Source organism: Patagioenas fasciata, chromosome 4 (genome assembly GCF_037038585.1).
Source record: "Patagioenas fasciata isolate bPatFas1 chromosome 4, bPatFas1.hap1, whole genome shotgun sequence".
Taxonomy (NCBI): Eukaryota; Metazoa; Chordata; class Aves; order Columbiformes; family Columbidae; genus Patagioenas; species Patagioenas fasciata.
The window spans coordinates 35,968,284-35,988,509 of record NC_092523.1 but is presented as its reverse complement, the minus strand read 5'-3'; the positions used below and the strand labels follow the sequence as shown (position 1 = coordinate 35,988,509).

Genomic DNA, 20,226 nt, shown 5'->3' with positions numbered 1-20,226 from the left:
AAAACAAGCCCAAAATCCTGATCTTCTAGACTAAGTTGCAGTAGTTGAAGGCAGGCAAAGAATGCTGGGGGCTGATCAGGTGAGATTTTCTCATGATTGTGGGAGGGATTTTCCTGGGATCCATCTCTGCTTCTGCACAGTTGCATGCCGGTGCTGATTTGATAATTGTCCTGCCCGTTTTTCTCTTTCCCTTCTGATGCAGATTTCACTGTAGTTACTCATTTGGGGTTCACATTCAATTACTACACAATATCTCTACCTCTATTATTAAAATTAGGAATAACTGAAGAAAACTACTGGCACTTGCTTCATTCTAAGAAGTTTTATCTTGAAAACTTTGACTAAAAGGATAAATTCAAGCATATTTTTAGAAGCTTTGGTGGGCACAGTCGAAGATAACTGTATTCCTGTATTGTTGACTGCTACTAAACTGAAAGGCTTGAGATGGCAACTCATTTGGTGGATTTTTTTTGAACAGCAAATTGGTATTATGTCATTGAATTATTTGGATGGATTTATTTTCTCTATGTGTTTTGCTTTAGGGCATTGTATATGTTGTAAATGCGTTACTAAATCATCAATGACTAAACTGTCCAGCAGAGACACCCTTTTCATTTTCATTCTTTTTGGGAGAGAATAATCGGAATTGCAAAGTAACTCTTGTATTAGACTCTTTTGATCAAAAAATAGAATGCAACATTTTTTTGTTGTCTAGAAATTGTCGTTGTTTCTGAACTAGGCATTTTAATAGTATTCTTCTATATAGTTTACTTAGAAAAATTAGAAGGGGCATCCAGTATTACTCCCTCACAAATAGTGTGAATAAGCAGTATTCAGAAACAGTAATTCTTATGGTCATGGAAATTAAACTGGGTCATTAAGTTGATGTAAATTACACAAGTGATCTGCATACTTGGCTTACAGTACAGTATTCATGTATTTTATATCAAAATAAACCAGAATAGTTGCATTTTGGCGGGCTCTGAGAACTGGTGTGAAAGGAAAAGGAGCTCTGAGTGAGAGATGTGGAGGCTCTGATGTGTATGACCACTTAATAACAAGCAAAAGAAATTAAGTTTGTTCTGCCGTATTTCTGCTGGCTGTGCTTGTATATATTCTTGTCTGCTTTTTACTTTTTTCCTTTTTTTTTTTTTATTTTTTTTTTTTTTTGGATAAGACCTTGGGGAAAACCAATCAAGTTAGGTGGATTTGTTTGTTTGTTTGTTTGTTTATGCGCATGTTTGTCACACTGTGATGCTGCTGATTCAGCAGTGTTTCATAACTATTGAAGTGTCTCAGGATTTCTTGGTGTCACCCTCTGGGAGCGGGAAGCAGGAACTGGGAAGAAATAATAGACAATAGCCAAAACTGTGAAGCGCTTTACAGTTACCACAGTGATTCAGGTTACTCATTGGGTAATTGCCATTTGCAAGAAGCTGATGGGTGAATAAAATATTGTTAGGTTTTTTTTTTTTCTCTATCAATCACTAAGGCAGCAGCTAGTTGAGTGTGCTTTGTTACTGGAATAATAAATTTTTGCCATGACATCTCTGGATGGTTTGTGTAGTAAATTAGCTAGTAATGTATATCACAGAAGTAGATGAAAAATACTTTTGCAATAAAAAAAGAGTTTACACTTTTCTGGTCTATAGTTAGTATGTTATGAAGTCGGATTGTAATCTTATTAGCTGCATTTTAAGGAGATTGATACAGATCAAAGGTGTAAAAATTTCGCCATACAGGTTGATGTTATTTTACCAAGGTAGTAGGAACATTTCTGGACAAAGAAATATTCTGTTTGAATAGCTGTGCATACCAGCAGGTGTGGGAGCATCAAACAGGGAGATGCAGATCCAGAATGCATATGGCGCTTACATTATCTGAAGAGATTCTCTGGTTTGGGATTAGAAAGGTGATGTCTGTAGGTAACTCCTGCAGACAAGTGGATATCAAAGCTTTACTTTGCTGCCTTGCTTCCCTCGGGTTATGTATTGCCCTCTTTACTCCAGTATTTGGCAAACACTTCACTGAGGTAGCTGTGTTTCCAAAGAGCAACTGAGAACAGCAGCAGATGGCAGCTCAGTCATTTATTCATCCTGCACTATTTACTTCTGCATTTCTCTGGAAACTGAAGTTAATAGATGTTAAGATGTAACTTCCCAAACTTCCCACCTCCTGCTTTCTCTCTCTTTTTTTTTTTTTTTTTTTCCCCAAGAGGAGAAAATAGAAACTGTGTATATTTGTATGTTTGAGGGGGTTTTTTTTTGTGTGTTACTTTTTTTTTTTTAACCTTCCCTCCTAGTCACGAATATTTCAGAGTTGTAACAAGTGGTCTTTGAGAACTGTTGGAGGATGAGATACCAATAGACTAAAAATTATAATAACATACACAAGTCATTTTATTCTGTTTCTATAAACAGACATTTCAAGATGATGATAAGAGTATGCCTAAATATAAATTAGGATTGAAGGTTTGAGTGGGTTTTTTTGGCAGGAGGAAGCAAGACCTGTCCAACCTAACTTCCTTCCATGTTGGATCCTTCTGATCAGCATGGATTTTTAAAGACTTTTAATGACTTCTGATGTGAAATAACAATGAGCAACAACATTCCCCTGCAGCAAAAACTACTCCAGGTAGATTCAGCATTGCTTGGAGAACTCCACTTCCAAAGGAACTATGAGCAGTTCATTACCTATACAGAAGGTGTTATCCAGTTAGGTTTTGTATGGTGACCTCCAACACTACTGAAGTTCTGTTTCTTTTCATGAGATGGTGGAAGAGACTGTAAGCTTTTTTGAACTTTACCGTCAGTGCTTTAGTATAAGGTTAGAATCAAATAATCTTAGCAAAGTGAATTAACATTCAGTCTGGTAGAAGAACAGATTTTGCTGTTCAGAAAACACTATTTATTTGGAGTAGTGGACCATTCTGAGTGGAATAAATGAAATAAATGCAGGATAGTGAGCAAATACTGACCACTACTACCATTTCATTAGAGAAAAATCTGTAAGGTTGGAGTAGAACCCATTGCCTTACAGCTCAGGGGGGGATTAAAAAATGCAAGCAACTCTAAGGCTGAGCTGAAGTTTGTTACAAGATCTGTAAACTAATCAGTACTGCTAAGAGTTCAGCTAGAGCTGTGTGTTCTCTGTTGGGCATAGTCCTTCAAGAAATAGCATGATCATATAAGAGCTATGTAGATAGACTTAATGGGGATTGTCAAGTGCGGAGAAGATGAGGAGGAAGAGAGGTCATTAAAATAGTAATCAAATAGTGGTAAGATCACTGCAAAATGTTTCAGGCACTGGGGATCAGGTTCATTTACTTAATTTACTGTCACTTCTGCCTCAGTCTTGCATCAAGTTTGTTAAAGACAATACTATCTTTCCTGGTGAGAATATCAGACATGGAACAAGGTGAGTAGCAGATGTGTCAAGCCAATGCCAAAGTAGACCTGAAATGCTGTTCCTGGAAAGCCTGGGATCCCCCTGCCTTGTGGGGCTCGCACCTCTCAGTTTGCAGGCTGGCTTTTCCCCTCATATGAGTTTGTGGGAGAGGTAGTGTGAGAGAGAGAGCGAGCAGGCAAACAGTTTTGATCCACCAGTCTCTGCAGTCTTCTGGGTATCTGTGTTTTCAACTAGCATGCCACCTCACATTTGTGCTTCGTGTAGTTTGGAGTGCTTAACTGGTGGTGTTAGAGCACAAGGCAAGCTATAATAACAGGGAGCTGAGCTGTTGCTCAAAAATCTGCATGGCTCTCAAGTTCCCAGTTAGAGAGTTTTAAGTGGGGTAAAGAAAACAAAGTGGCTTATTTTGTGAAAGATGGCTGCATACTTCATTGTGAATATTACAAACAGTGTGAATTTCAGCACTGCTATATGTGAATGCTACTACATTTTGAATAGGTTTTTTTCATCGTCTTTCTTCAAACCCAAATTCTGGGCTGGAAAACAGAAAGGGCACAATGCTTGATTGATTGCCCATAACACAGTAAATGGGGGAGGAGGAGACTGATCCCATAGCATTGCAACTTCTGTATGCCTCCTGGAAATTCAGCTTCTTTCTCTTCTTGCATCTGGTATGAAGAGAACTGTGAAGGCAAGAATGATATTGTCCATAAATTTCCTAGCATTAATTCCAATGTTGTGTAGCACATGTAAGTGAAAATCTTGGAAATATGTTTGCTAAATCATGTGTTAAATGGTCTTGTTGATGACTGCAGAGTTGCTCTGGGGATGGAGCTGTTAAGCACTTATTATAGGAATCCAACAGGGCAAATTAAGAGAAACGTGTATGTGTGCTTGTTATTTTAGGACTTTTATGCTTGCCTTCTGAGAAGTAGGACCTCATGACCTAAAAAGACTTGATGTCTTTTAGTCAGAGGTTAACTTCTGAAACCTCAGTTACTGACCTATCAACAATGAAAATAATCGTCTCCAAGGGAGGGTTTAGTGTTATTATTCTTCAATGCTAAATAGCTGAATATTGCTGTTAATAATACATATAAAGTAGCTTTTTAGCATTCTGCTTAGTTGTATGTGGTATTTTCACTTATAACTGAGTCTTTTTATACTTGTAAATTAGAGGGGATATTTTATGTTTCATTGTAAGTAACTGCTGAGCAGGTTTCTTATTTGTTTGCAACACCATTGCAAGCATTACCTTAATCCCTGAGTGTTCAGATGCAGTGGGTGGAACTTTATTCTGTATGCGAGTGTTCCTTGGAAATACTATTCCAAGTACACAAAAACACTGTGCATGGTAGAATTTCATAATAAATTCTATTGTACAGGAACCAATGCATAGTATTTTTTGCTGGTTTTAACTGTTATGTTCCAAGACTTAAATGTGTGGCCCATTTAAAGTAAGTGTTGCTGTTGTTTATACTGCTTGCTAGATACTTCTTCAGATATATGTCTATAAAGATTCATGAATTTTTAATGCTAGTATACAAATGTATACTTTCACATAAAGTTCAAATTTCAATATATATGGAACAGGTGAATAATTTTTCTCGCTTTTTAAAAAAAAAAAAAAAAACAAACAAAAAAAACAACTTAACTTTCTCTGAAATATTAGCTGTCTGCAAAACTATCATAATCTCCTAATGCCATTTTTGCTAGGATCTTACACATTTTCAGTAACCTTTGCAAGCAGCTTTACTGACAGATCTTGAGTTCCAGCTGATCAGTTAAGGCTTTTGATGGCATGATTATTTTGCCAGTCATCATTATTGTAACAATGGAACTCCCCTTTGAGGAAAAAAGGAGTCATCCATCTCTTTTAATATTCATACATGAACTTTATCACTATAATAATAAAATTCATTGCTTGCTTGGTAACCACAAAGGATTCATACCACTGGAAAATATAACCGCACTTACATACATTTTCATGTGCACAGTTATAGGTTAGTTTTAGAATAAACACACGACAATGCAAGTATAGCATACTGAATATGAGGGAATGTGTGTTTTGGTTTACTTTATGCAGTGCTGGAAAGTTTGAACAAAATCCTAAAAATAACTCAAACAACATTCTGTCTTTCCCGCTTTAACTCAGATTCCTTTGGTAAGGTTTGTAAATTTGTGGGGGTTTTTTACTTATTATGTGTATTTACAACTAATATTCTAGGATGCTATGTTGTCTTTAAATAGCGTTTTCCCACCATACTTACCAGTTTATTCGTAAGGTTCTGTATCTGCAATTTGCACAGCCTGAACTTAGGTGACTCATCTGTAAGCTGTATTCTAGCCAGATATATTCACTAGTATTCACTTTTCTTCGAATTTTCATCTCTGTATCTTGTTTGTAGTGTTAATGAAAGTATCCAAAATTCATTTTATCTATGATGACAGAATGATTTATTCATGTAGATCCTGATACCAATATTACCTCAAAGAAATCAATACTAGTTCATATCACTCTTGTGAGACTGCAAAACTATCGGTATTAAATTGACTCAGCAAGATGATGGAAAATATTATTTCCAATTTGGAAAAAAAAAAAATCATGGGCCTTTTAGCTTGTGGAATATTGCAGCATGTGGCATAGGGTCTCACTGACTGCAATGTCATCAAGGAATTATTTAATTCAGTGATATTTTGGCAAATTTCTAAAATTCTGAATTAATATGTAGGGCTGTGAAGTGGGGTAGCTTTGCTGTGGTACATTTGGCTCTGTTTCTACTGTGGGCTGTTACCTTCAAGCACAGGGAAGAGGCATGGAGATCAGGCAGTGGTCTCGCCTTAAACTACAGGTGCTAACCTGAGGAGGTTTATCTGCTGTACAAACCATAGTGTCCTTACGGCTTGCAAATCACATTGACTGTGAATCCTCACGGTACAGACAGAAGAAAAAATAACTGAGACCTAAAAAACCTGGCTTTAGGATATATCATTTTTTTTTCAGTGGTGCTGAGCACTTTCAATTTGTATTTAAGGAAGAAAGTGCGTTGCGTTTTGGAGGTGGCGTGCAGCAACATGCAGGGTGCCTGGCAACAGCAATCCAGAAGGCTTTCCACTCCCAGTGTATCTTGAAAGGAATTTTAGGCTTCTGTTTGCAAAGGCAGCAATAGAAAGGATAAGTGAATGGGGAGGAGCAGAAACAACTCCCTTTGTGGATGGAGACATTAGAAGTACTTTTCAAATGAAGATTGTTCAAGAATCGGTTGTTGTTGGTATTTCACATTCAGCTTCTGTTAGGCTGGTCTTTTTTAAAAAAAATAAATAGAGTTGAAGACACCTATCCAATGTGCATTGAATACTAAAACAAATACAAGTCATTGCCTGCACTTGTCAATGAAGGAAGTGGTGGCACATTAGTCTCTCTATGTGATATCCGTCTCCTAACGTGTTCCAAGAGCTACAGGTACCTAAAGAGAAACAGTGACATTATTTTTTTTACACATCCATCTTTAACCTTTTGTCTGACCGTTTCCCCCTTCAATAGAAGCTGATTTGGCCAGAACCCGACAACCTTTTAAGTGGATTTTCTACTAAACTTTTTAAAGAATTCCTGAGATCCTAATAAGTAATTGAAAAAATGAGAGACCTTTTAATTCTACACACTACAGCTGCAGAGTATTTCAGAATATCATGTAACAAATCACCGCAAGCTATTTTGTACAAATGATGAAACTATGGATAAAGTACCATATGATGCTGCAGAGTATTTTAAAGAATGATTTCCATCTCTCAAATGTGCTAAAATATCACATGCAGATTTATTCAATCTAATTGGTATTTCATAGAAGAATTTTTATGCCAGCTACGTTGTGGACAGGGGAGGAGAAATCAGACTATAGTACAATATAAACTAGATGAAAATTAACTTTTCCTAAAATGCATAACAAACTTGATGACTTAGCATGCTGTTAGCAGCATAGTGGGTTCTTGGTGCATCTGTAATTTGACTGCTATGATTTGGAGACTAATTAAATTGATGTGCAACACCGAATGTCTTACATTGTCAGATCATTTGAAAGAATGGGATTGACATTAACCTGTCAAGTTTGTTTTAAAAAAAAAAATAAATTTGAAAATATTTAAAAAAAAATAAGTTTGAGTAGAATTATTACAGGTTTCTGGAAAAATTCTTCTCTTGTGTCTTAGACTATAAGTAATATTTCAGTTTGGCTATGTGTAATAGATAAATTTACATTGTATTTTTTCCTGACCTCTGATTACAGATATAAACCAAAGGGTTAAAGAGCTTCCGTACTTCCATTTCAACTTGGAAAGAGCAGCTGCCTTGAAATTCAGCCAAAAATATTGGCATTTAGGCAGTGAATAAATACTTAGAGAAAAACTTAAAAATCAAGAAGTCACAGTGTATCCAGTGATTTTATATTTTAGGAAAGGGATACTGATATAAGTGTATTGAATACTTCTATGACTACAAAAAATAGTGGGAAATATTTGGCCTTTTTTAAACTATAGATCACATTTGTGAGGTTGGCGTTCTGTTGCTGCTCTCAGGCAAAAATAAGGCAGAGGTGCACTGTTCTGTTGTATCATTGCTAGTGCTTATATAAAACCATGCAAGGCTGGTTCAGAAGTTGCTCAGAGCAAATATTAACCTTAAGCTCCTCTTATTTCCTGCAGTATCGTGACTGCCTTCTGAAACAGGGCACCTTGCAATCATTAAAATGTCAGGGCAAAGGGAGGACTCTGTAGGCAGAGCAACAGGGTAGGACAACAGAAGCAGTGACTTGGATTGATTTAAATTGTTACAAAATTTCATTAACTTCATTAGGCTGTGGTGTGCTTGGGATTCTCATCAGTGAGTGGCTGAAAGGGTGCTGTGATGTGTCAGGTCATCTGATGTCTTCTGCATACTGATTCTCTTTGATACTGGGCTGTGGAAGATGTACAAATGTTGGGCTGAAAACACCATGGGAAATAAACCCCACAGGCGGTAGCATGCAAAACTTTCACTGGGCTTACAGCTAATAATATTTGATTTCATTTTTAAAGGAAGCATCCTTGGCAGAGGAATAGCTATGGGGTAGACATCTGAACTCAGAAGTAGTTAATTATGTGTTAGGTGGTTTTGAAGACATCTGTGAGTCTGATCTAGGGGTCATCATACAAAGAGAACTGAAAACTGTGATGGGAGCAGTATTTCCCAAAGAATTTGGGGAACACCCTGGGGAAGGGAGGAATCTCTGCAGTCTGGTTTCAAGGGAACTGAGAAACGTCCTGACAGAAAGGAAAAACTACCTTAAAAGGAGCTTGGAAATGCAGGATAATTTTTGCTTGAGCAGTTTGTTCTCTCTGGTCAGGAAACTGAGACAGGGAAATGAGTGCACCTTCACACTGTTTCGTTTGCATGTGCATGTATTTGTTTAAACATTAGATGAGGTTAAAAAACAAATTTTGGTGTTGCTGTGTCTTCTGGTGCCATCATTTTCCTGGATATATGACCTATCAATGTAGAGTGCTTTCAAGAGTTAGAACCCTGTGAAGTTTTGCAAACACAGCAAAGAGGATTTTGTGAGGTCAGACTCTTCCTAGGAGGCTTAATCATCTCCACTGAGATGCCTAATTTATGGAAAGGATGACTATGTTTTCCATTGAGGCCAAGGAGATGGACTGTGCCAAAGTCTATTCAAACAGAGCCTTAAGCTACTAGGACCTGCAGTCCTTTTTTACTAACTCTCAAAGTGGTACATCTCTATTAGTTTACTTGATGACATTCCAACTGATTTTTGACCAGAAATCACCTTTTCAGGGAAGTATACTAATTTTTTGTTTATTTGTTTAGGAAACTCAGTATTCAGATCCTGAATGTATATTTTGCAATTCTAACAGCTCCCATTAATGTCTCCTTAAGGGGTTCTCCAGTGTACACTAAGGTGAATCAGGGAATAATTTCAGTTGTAAGGGTGTTCTTCAGGTCATCTAGTCCAGCCTCTTGCTCAAAGCAGTGCTGCCTTCAAAGTGGAGTCAGGTGGCTCAGGGTCTTGTTAAGTTAAGTTCAGAAAATCCCTAACAGTGGAGATTTCACAGCATCTCTTGGCAGACAGGTGCAGTGCTTAACCATTCTCATTATGAAGCTGCAGGAAGGAGTTTGCAGTGTATTTTGTACATTTTTGGATCCTGATTCTCATTTGAGTGTCCCATTTTTTACTTCTAGGTAAGATTCAGATTAACATATTAAGCCTGTATGTTTTGATCTAGAGCTTTTAACTGATACCCTCAAAGAATACTCAGGTAGTATACCTTCATTGCTTTTAAATCAGTGTTGGGATTATACATGTTGGTGTCTGTTTTGATATTTCTGAGCCACTATGGAGTGTTTTGTAATTCTTGAAATGTTTAGTTCTGTTACCCTATAACTTTGTTTACGTACATTTATTTTCTGTTTCTCAGATGTGTAAGTCCTCATTCTGTGCTATTGCTGAGACCGGGAGCTTGCACCTGCCTCTGTATAGACTACCATTATTTTCAGCTGGCTTCAGAAAAAAGAGTGTCTTGTGGTGTGTTCACCAAATTGCATAGCTTGAGATTGGGAATATTCCCAGAAGAATAAAGGATCTGAAACTAATAGATAATGTAGTTAAAATGTGAAATTACGGTTATTTATGTTCTTGGAAGGCAAATAAAAGCAGGAAGGTGTAGGTTTTTTTCTCATGTAACCCTCTAGCTAATTAAGGGTTTATAAAAAATTAAGGTAAAGAAGGTAAAGATATCCATAAGTTTTTATCACTTTTCATGTCTAGTGTTCCATGAGTTAAGAGAACTCGCTACTGAATTCTACCAGTCATTCCAAACATGTCCCAGAAAAATTCATCCACATACCGTGTCCTGGAAGTTTTGACCACTTGACTGACAAACTATTTTTAAAATTAAGAAATACCCTAACATATAAAAACTTCATACTCCAAATAAAATTTAGCTGTCTTCTTTACTATGACTGATTTTATAGCTTTTGAGAGAAAATAGTTTGTGATGTATTTTCTAAGATTTTTTTTCTTGTTAATATAAGATCCCTTAAATCATACTAGAATCAGTAGTTCAGGTCTTTTCAGAAAGGTGATATTTCTCTGTAGTATAAGCCTAGAAGTTGGAATGTGCTTTGATTTAGTGGAATATTACAGCACTTCTGTTCACCGAAGGTTAACTTGGTAGATCACTGGATCATCCTTGTAAGGGACAAAGCAAATAACAGGTATCCACCTGGTACACTTATATTTTTATGTTAGTCTCTGATCCTGTTAAAAGCCACTTGAAATCACAGCCTTGCAAAATGAGAGCACAGCCCCTATTTGGAGTTTCAGTAAGAATCTCATCAAGAGACAAGGGTTAAGACCCTATTTTTATGTATGGAATAAGGTAGGAATTAAGCATTTGGACTTTTGAGAATCCCTGGAGACACCTTTTGAGTACTTGAAAGGCCCTAGGTATTTTCAATAATCCAGCTGCTGTTCTCCTAGTGATTTTTTTTTTCTTTTGGTCATGTAATTATATATCTGTTCTTTGAGACTGAGTATTACACAAGAAATACTAAAAATGTTAATAAAATGTAGTTTGAAGATTGCTAAAGGACTTGGTGTCCTAGTGGATCTCTTGTCTAATTCCCCTGGTATGTTCTCCAGTGATTTTGACTGATATGGTGCTTCAGTATTACTACTTAGCATGTTTATTTGCCAATTCACCGTTGTGGGAAGGAGCTCTATTGCACTGCATGTTGCACAGAGATGAAGACGGTAGTCCTTGCCTTAGGAATACATAGTGTTAACAAAAATATATCACAAGAAGCTATGTGAGTAGAGGCTGAGAAAGGTAGAATATGTATTACCACACCCAGTTGATTTTAACACCTAGCTCTATGAAAAGTTTTCCTTTAGTTAGTCATAGTAAGTAGACTATTACTTAAACTTAGTACGTAATTGAATCTGAAATGCCAAATACCAATATTTTTTCCTGATATACAGTATTATTTGTATCTTAGAAGGTATGCATTAGAAATGCAAGCAAATCCTCAGTTTATGCACAATTTTGGTTTCACAATCAGATGTTTCTTGAAAATATGATTGGTATACTGATCTTGCATCCAAGTCTCTCTTTTATTCATCTTCCTTACTTATCTAAAGCTAGGGAAAATATTGTTGTGTTGCATAGCCATTTGTAATAGGTTGTTAAAATGCTGCATAGTCATTTGTTATAGAGTTAAAATCTTGTATGGCCATTTGTTATAGAGAGTTAAAATGTTGACTGCAATAGCAAGAAATTGAACTCTGCTTGTATTATTAACTTTTTCCCCTCCTAATTGATATCTCAGGCGAGAGAGCTGTCATTTAAAAATAGTGGGCTACTCTAACAAAATCTGACTGTCATGAACTCATAGCCATAATAGAATTACAAAGATATATAACAGATAACATCAGAAATTTGGGTGGAGAATTAATAGCTATAACTTACTTTCTGGCTAAGCTGCCTTTTCTTTGTTAGAAAATTGTAGTTTGATATTTATTGCAGATACACGTTGCCAAGTGACAATTAGGTTACGTTTTTCTACTCATGCATAAAAAGTCAGAAATGTCTTAGAGATAACACTGGGCAGTGTGGGAGGGAGAAAGTGGAGTTTTAGCTACCTGTAGTCCATCTCGATCCCAGCTCCTTGCTGCCTGCTTTTCTGCTGTGCTGTTGGTGCCTTGCCCTCCTGTTTGCTGCTGTGGCTTCTCCATGGCTCCAGCCCCACGTAGTCGCTGGGCTCTGCACGCCGTGCCACACTTTCCTTCTTTTCAGCCAGATACCTCCATTTCCTTGTCTTCAAAATATGCTCAGGTTTAACAGGGCAACAAATCAGTCTCTGGAGTATCCAGTACTGCAGTATCAGATCGAAATGCCCACACAGTACAAGTTCTGACTCTGTTAATTTGCTCTTTGGTTTGTTTTGTTCTAAATTTCTTGGCTTTGTTCACCTTCTATAAGCAGATTTTATGTTGAATCACATGTCACCTATCCATACCATTCTGACTCAGTGCAGAACTGGGTGTTATCTTGTTTAAACTTGCATACCTAAAACATTTTGGCTAGTTTAGCAGATGTAGTAGTTGCATCTTGAGGCCCAGTCCTCCAGGTTAAATTAGTGCCATTAAATGATGGAGCAGTGCTTATCTCTGCTGCCATTGTTGTCAAATCACTGCCTTGTTAGCCTAATAAATGTTTTTAGACTGTTGACAGTTTTATTGTGTCAACCATTAACAGAACTGGCCATTGGTACAGAGGGAAAATCGTCAAGCAAATTTTTTTCCTGCATTCTCTTTGAAAAACACAGAAGTAAAGGCAAGGAAGGGAATTAAACTTTTCTGTGGATCTGGTGTTAGAAATTCTGAAGTGGTCAGATGTTGTGAATTCTGAAAACCAATACCTGGATAGACTAAAACAGAGATATTTTAATGAGTTATGTGATTTTTTTTTTTTTTTTCCCAAAAGTTTAGAATTGGTGATAGCAAATTGTTTTATGATTTTGCTGCAGGTTAACCACATAAGAAAATCAAACTTTTCTGGCTGAATAGAATTTTCAACTCTATTTCTTATTGTAAAGAAACCTAAAACTAAATGAAATATTCTTTAACTCTTGCACCAATTTTCTAATGTCACTTTGTGTTGATATGAAACATATCCATTGTATGTCTCTCTTTTGGAGCCATTTCTCCTTTCTCCTTCTTAGGTATTATTACAAGGGTGCAGGATGCATGTTGCTGTAATGTTTAGGAGAAGGGTCTCTGTTTTAAAATCGCACAGGGAAATTGAAAAAGTAGTCCAGAAGATTTTTTTTTTTTTTCTGACTAATTTCTCTTCTTGTGTCTGTGCCCAGCTGAAAATTAGCACAATTGTATACTGAAGTTCTCTTAAATTTCTATGGAGCACTTCATTCCTTTGTTCATGCCATATACTACATGGCATAATTACAGAATTTATCCAGGAAAAAAAGGAAGTGCATTTTGCTTTTGGAGACTTCCTTGAATTTTTTTCTATCAATGATGTAAAGATAGTGGCATTAATGGTCAAGTTGGCTAGACTCGAAGGATGCATCCTAGGAAACAAAACTTCTTCCAGACTGAAAATCACTTTATACCACTATCTCATTTCTGTTACTTATGTACATGTTTTTATGAAAGCAGTAATGGCTACATTTCTTAAGTGCAATATATACATAATAAATTAAATTGATGTTTTGAAATCAAGTAAGATAAATGCACACAGTTTAGGAAGTCAAGAAAATAAGAGATTGATGCATGCAGATACAATTTTAATTCTGATACCACAGGGTGCGTTTACAGGATACCAGTCATGCATTCTGTAACAAATCTGTGATTATATAACTAAAGATTGATCATAATGCATAAAACGAAAAGAAGAATTTTCATTTTATGCCTTAATATTTAGTTTTAGGTGGGAAATCTCACTTGCTATCATATGTATTTCATTCCATAATTTCTGAATGATCAGTTTTGCAGTGTGAGCAGTGTTATTTTTAAGTGCAGTTTTGAACTCTTAATTCTTCACTATTGCAACAGTGTCTGCTTTATGAACTGCTGAACTATTTAACAAATAGCTGGAGTAGATCATTATGTTAGGTTGAGGAGATGGATGCATTTGAGAGAGCTGGTTGAGTTTGAGCCTTATTTCAGGAGTTTGGATGGCTTTGTTCCTTAAAGGGCCCCCAAGCTGGACTGGCAGCACCACTTAAGTGGAGTCTTCCCTGATTTCTCTGCTGTAAATCAAAAATATGTAATAAGGCATTGGTGTCTGAGTTCTAGACAACTGAACCCTTGGTTGAGCTTGGTCTGATGGTGTAGTCTGATGGCAAATTCTGTCAGCTGATGGAAAGAGCAAATGTCATTTTGTTTGACCTTTGCTTATCAGTTCATTGAGAAATTACTAGGAATAAGATCAGTACCGTTGTTTAAAATGTTTTAGTAACACATACCGCTAGAAAAATGTTGCGAGTTGCTCATTAACGTGTTTGCTATCTAATGGACAGTTTTGGTTTTAAATCTGTTTTTAAAAGTTATTCATCTAATTTAAGCATTTTAGAATAAAGCTTCTTCTACTGTACCTTTAAAGATGGAAATCGAGAAATTTGTAGCTTTCTAGGGCTCTTTGTCATGCAAATATGTTTAATGGCAAGTACTGAAATTAAGTAGAACATGGTGCAGAAAAAAAATCTCAGAAATGAGAATTCTCTCCTTTCTTGGCAGCACTTAAGTCTGAACAAGAGCAGTGACTGTCTCATAGCCCTTGTGGTTGAACTCTTCAGGTCCTTGACAGCCGGATCCTTTGCTGACCCATCTCTTCACATGATTTCTTCTGGGATCAAATATACTACTGTGCTGAGTGTTTTCCAAACGCAGCAGGACCAAACAGGAGGCAGACTTATCTTAGATTGACGACTAGATTGATGGTAAGCAGCACAGAAGGTTCAAGTCCCATGCTAACATGAAATCATTTGACAGATAGAATTATTTGCTTATAAATTGAAAGAGTAGGTAATAATAGTGTTTTTTATGATTACATTACATGATATTTTGTGATTACACAGACTAATAGCTAGCAGATGGCAGAGTATACATTTTACTTGTTTACCAAGATGATGGATGGCACTGATTGAAAGACTTTTTTTTTTCATTGTTACATTACTCTAAAAGCTTGTAGTGGACAGGCAATTTACAATATGAGTCAACAATAATTTGTATCTGCTGTAGTTTTTTGGGGGACATCAGTTATTCTGGTTTTTATTTTATTGGAGTTTGTTTCTTCTTTCAGTGACCTTTTGTTCTTGGGGATGGGCGGAAAAGCCATGCACAAAATCTGCTTGGAAAACTAGGCCTCTAAAAGGGTGCGTGTGTGCCTGACAGCCTACATATACAAATAATATCTATTTATGTGAAGAATAAGTAGTGGGAGGTTTTCTCACTGTTTTATTTCAATGTTTATCATATTACTTGGGCATTTTGATGAAAATAGATATGCTCTGTCTTTTGTTTAGGCATCTCAGCACAAATCTACGTTGTTATATTGCGTGCTACCAAGGTAGTTAAAACTATCTAGTCATGATAACAATTGCAATGTTTTTCATCCTTTTTATTTAATTGGTATTGACTTACTCAAATTATCTATGTGTATGTTTTATATGTATGGGCTGTTCAAGTGGTGTGTTGCTTGGGTATTTTTCCCCTCAAGTACTACGGCTTGAGAATACTTCATAAGCATGAATCAGGTTGTTTCTTGAGTACCAGACCTAAAAACTGGATTTCTTCTAGGTTTATTCACTGTGTGTTTTAATTTCCAGTGTCAGATGTCCAGTTCCCTGCCACGTCCCCAGAGTCTGCTGTTCCTTCCAGCCTGTCTCAATGTGTTTTGGCCAAGTTAGGAACAGGCTGCTTGTGGGTTTGACAGGTAGTATCTGAATTGTGATTAGCTATTAGATTGCCATCTTTCTGGGGAAAAAGGGACAAAACTATGGTTGCTTTTACCTCAAGAGTCACTGCTTTGGGCCTTATTTTTCTATAAGGTCTCTAACCTCTGTGAAATTCGTATCTGAGACATCTAGCATTTTGCCAAATTTGATAGAACTTGGACAACATGGTTCAAATGTTACAATTTTGTGTTTAATCTTCACATAATTACATTAGTTTCTTCGAAAAATCAGGCTAAAACAATCAGATGGCACCAGGGTGTCTTTTCTCCTTAAAGAACCCAATTATGTTTTTTTCTCTAGTAAAAGGGGAAGGGAAATCACTGTAATAATTATGGTGACTGGACAGCATAAAACATAACTTGAGATATTTTTTCTAGATAAGAAGATTCTTGCCTCTCAGGCAGAGGACGTTCCATGATATATATATCTGATTTCTAATAGAAATATGGAGTCTGTTTAAAACTGTCCCTTAAATTCCCTTTATGAATTTACAATAAGACTTAAATATACATTAATGTTAGGAAGTTCAGTTTCATATCAATCAGAGGTGGATCCACTGGGTCCCTGTAATTCCACCCACTTAAAACTCCCTTCTCCCAAAGGGTTTTTATCACCACAAACTGCTAGTGGCCTTTCAGCAGGAAGAAAGCCTATGATGTCTCATCTTTTGCACCATGAAAAGATGAAAATATATTCAGATGGTTACTGGCAGCTTTAGCGAGCTTGTTTCCCGTAGTCACTGTTCCTAAGGTGCACTTATTTCCTAGTCAGTGATGGATTTATTTTTTTTTTTTATATTTCCTGTATCTTCTGCTTTTCACCACTGTATTCAGAGTTGGGTGGCAAATATGTATATGCCAACAATTACTGTCTTGTTCAGCTTCCCTACCATTGCCTAAACCCAAGCATTTTCTCTGAGACTCAAGCTTCAGACCAGTATGACAATATGATGCTTTCTAGCTTGTTATGTGTAAAGATAAAATGGCTTTGGTATCGATGCCTAGCTTTGGTTGTAGCAAACAGAATGTGAAATAAGCAATAGAAATCTAGTGGCCATGAGACAAAATTTTTCCAAAACCCTGTGATTTTATAGGGAAACTTGAATTCAGTACCTGAATTGTTACTGCTAAATTCTTGAGGTTGGCAATATGGGAAGAAGACAGCAGGAGGAGATAAGGAGAAAGACTAGTGCTCAGCTGGCCTCCTGAAATTTTCACAGGTCCCTTGTTAGGGGAAAATGAGTTCTTGAGCAAAAAGTGACTGTTGCATCAGAAATAGGTTTTGGGTGTGGATGGGTTTGTAATTCACTACATAGCGCTGTCTGGGTTCAGACTATGAAGCCAGGTTATGAGTTGAAGGTCACGATTTCATGCATGCTGTAGGTTTTCCTGCTTTATTGCAGCTTCTGCTTGCCAGCACAAGAGTTACCGTGGCTGGCTGCAAACACAGGCTGGAGAATGGACCCAGGTTAAAATTGACATGGTGAAAATTAACGTTTAACCCAAGTGAGCTCTGGTAATAAGGAAACCACAAGCTTTTGGATGGCACAAGGGGCAGGGATGCAGAGTGCTGAGTAGAAGCGGTAGAACACAGGGTTACTGCTTTCAGGACTATTGCGCGTTTATGCTGCATAAAGTTTCATAAAACTAATCTTAATCCTATTGCAGAAATACATATGCAGATTTCTGGATTAGAAGATGACAGTGATTGAGGTACATGTGCTGTTAGTGTGCAAATCCCAGAGTTTTGTCAGGATTACAGATTATAAACTTAGGTAATTGGTCTTAGTTAAAGAATATGTAAAATGTACAATTGACTTCAGCTGTCTTTGCCCAGATTTTTATTAGCTTTTTGTTTACCACATTCATACTTAATTATGCATATAGTCTGAGGGCAGCTAGATCTCCTTTGTAAATTTATGTGGCAAAATTTTAAATAGAGGCCTTATTAGAGTATATGCTTGTAAGATGTATCTTACTGCTGCAAAGCTGCATAGTCCTGATTTTTAAAACTATTTAAAGTCAACCCTTTGTTAAGCCTGCTTTTCTATATGTGACTCTTTTGTGGTTTAATAGTTCTCTTGTTGAGAGGAAAAAAGACTTTGCATTTTGTGTGTGTCTAAATTATGCCTTCATGGTTTCATTGTAATATGTTCAGTTCTATTTTTATCCTGTTTATACGCCTCACTTAAGTCACTTTGAAACCCTTCTAACAATGTAATACTTCCATTAACTGTCATCAATACTTGGAAACAGGAGATTTATAGAAGTTGGGTAACAAATACTTAAATTATTCCTCAGAAATGTCTCAAAGAATGTATCACAGCATTTTTACCAATTACCTTGGTATGTAAAATGGTATGAATATTGATCACATTTCAGAATTGAGCCTCTGTATTTTGAGAGTGTAGTGAAAGTTAACCACAGATTGTCATAACTTATTTGCTATGTATTTAGTCAGTGAAGCATGAAGGAATGTAAGAAGTCTATGGAAACTTCTAATTTCATGTTGCAGAACTTTTAACTGTTGTTTTCCCAGAACCATCTCTTTCCATGTACGTCTTTCTTCAAACAGCTTCACAGGCCAGGGGAAGTTCTTACGGACTGTGGAAGGAGGAGGGGCTGTTGCCTGTCTGAAGCAAAAGCCACCATGCATGTTTAATCTCAGTTTTGCAAGCATTTGTTCAATACCTGCATGCTGCTCATTTGTATGCTGCTAATGTGTGCATCTCCAAGGAAGGTGATTCAAGTGTATCTCAATATTAGAACTAACAGATTCATGTTTTCTGACAAGCACTGACTACCATTCAGATTTTAACATCAGATTTTACCTCTCTTTGGGAAACAAAATGGGTTTCATAGTAATGATTTGTCTCAACCATTTACTAACTGGTATAAGTAAAATCTACTGCTGTGATTGGGGATTTTCATCTTTAGTTTCTGTAGAAGACAACCTATTTTATTATTGTTTTGGTGTTAATGAGCATGCCTTAGTTTCTAACCAAAACCAGAGCTGAAGGTATATAAAATGTTGTACTGGTCCCTCAGTATTTTCATACAAAACTGCATCAGACTCTTCTAGCTGATCCAGGATGATTGCTCTTCAAATTTGCAAATCACTGCTACATGAGGGCAGCCACAGCATGAAAGGGCATAGGGGGTGTGAGGGGTGGGGAAGAATTGTGTTGTTTTTGTTTGGTTGGTTGGTTGGTTTTTTTCCCCTAATTATAAAAAAAGGGGGGGGGGGGGGGGAGCAAAACCCTGTTGTCTCCCTTTAGCAATTAAAAATAATTATATACTGCCTTGTATATGACAATGTCTAAGTGCACAATTCAGTTAAACAAATAATTTACAAATAGTTCTGTTTTCTGACTTTCGGAATATAAGTTATCCATTGTATTCCATTCCTTAGTCAAAAAGCCCTGATTTCAATACTAATGCTAATAGAAGGCTGTAAGATTAAATGTACAAAGAGAAAAACAAAAAAATACAGCAGGAAAAGTAGTTCATATCTCCAGGAGATCTGCGTTTAGTTACAAAAAGACTCTCTTCTTTTTTGTTTTGTTCTTTTAGTCAATTTTCGAACTTAGGTTCTGGTACTTGTAGTGGATTTTAGTAGAGTTTACTAATTGCGTGCAAAAGAGGAAGCATACAAAGTATATGTATGTGTGTGTATATTAATTTTTTACAGCAAATCACTTTAAAGTATTAGAATTGCACAAATCCCAGCCCTGTAAATTAAAGGAGAAAAAAAAAAAAAGTAAAAGTTTCCACTACTGTAGATCCACGAGAGTGTGCAGAGAGAATGAAGGGGGGAAAAAGAAGAATCACAGAGTTATCGTTCTTTCCCTCTCTCTGTGTCATCCATGGTGTTCAGTCCCCCTCCCCTTGCCGAATGACAGTGATGGATTTGTTTGTGTTTTGGTTAGGAACATAGACTTGATGTTGCTCCCGTTGGAGATGCTGGCGTTTGTGAGACAGGAGAGGGCATCTTGTTCAAAGTCACAAAAGGAAAATTCTGTTTCAGGACTCTGACTCCAAAATTAGTTTTGTCCGCTTATTTCCCTCCTTGTCCTGTGAAAAGCTTGCTTGAAAAATCAAGTAGTATCCATTTGTGCTATTGGTTTTCTGTGAGAAGAAGAAAAAAGATATTAAAAAATAGGGTATTGATCTGGATGGCTATCTCAATATGTAATACATTAACAGATGTGCCTTGCAGGCAGGATCACACTTCTTCCATTTACTTAAACTCAAAAACACACTGTCTCCCTGCATACAGCCCTGCCCCCC

The 20,226-nt window shown here is 36.7% G+C and overlaps 1 protein-coding gene across 24 annotated transcripts in view; it reads left to right on the top strand.

Annotated features, from left to right (window-relative positions):
- Positions 1-20,226, top strand: part of TENM3 (teneurin transmembrane protein 3) — a 1,336,783-nt gene that overhangs the window by 968,358 nt on the left and 348,199 nt on the right. The window contains exon 1 of one of the 24 annotated variants that reach the window (XM_071807655.1): positions 14,777-14,920. The exons of the other annotated variants lie outside the window; for them this stretch is intronic. The gene's annotated coding sequence lies outside the window, so the exon portion shown is untranslated. Of the gene's footprint in view, positions 1-14,776; positions 14,921-20,226 lie in introns of those variants that run through there. 24 annotated transcript variants of the gene reach the window in all.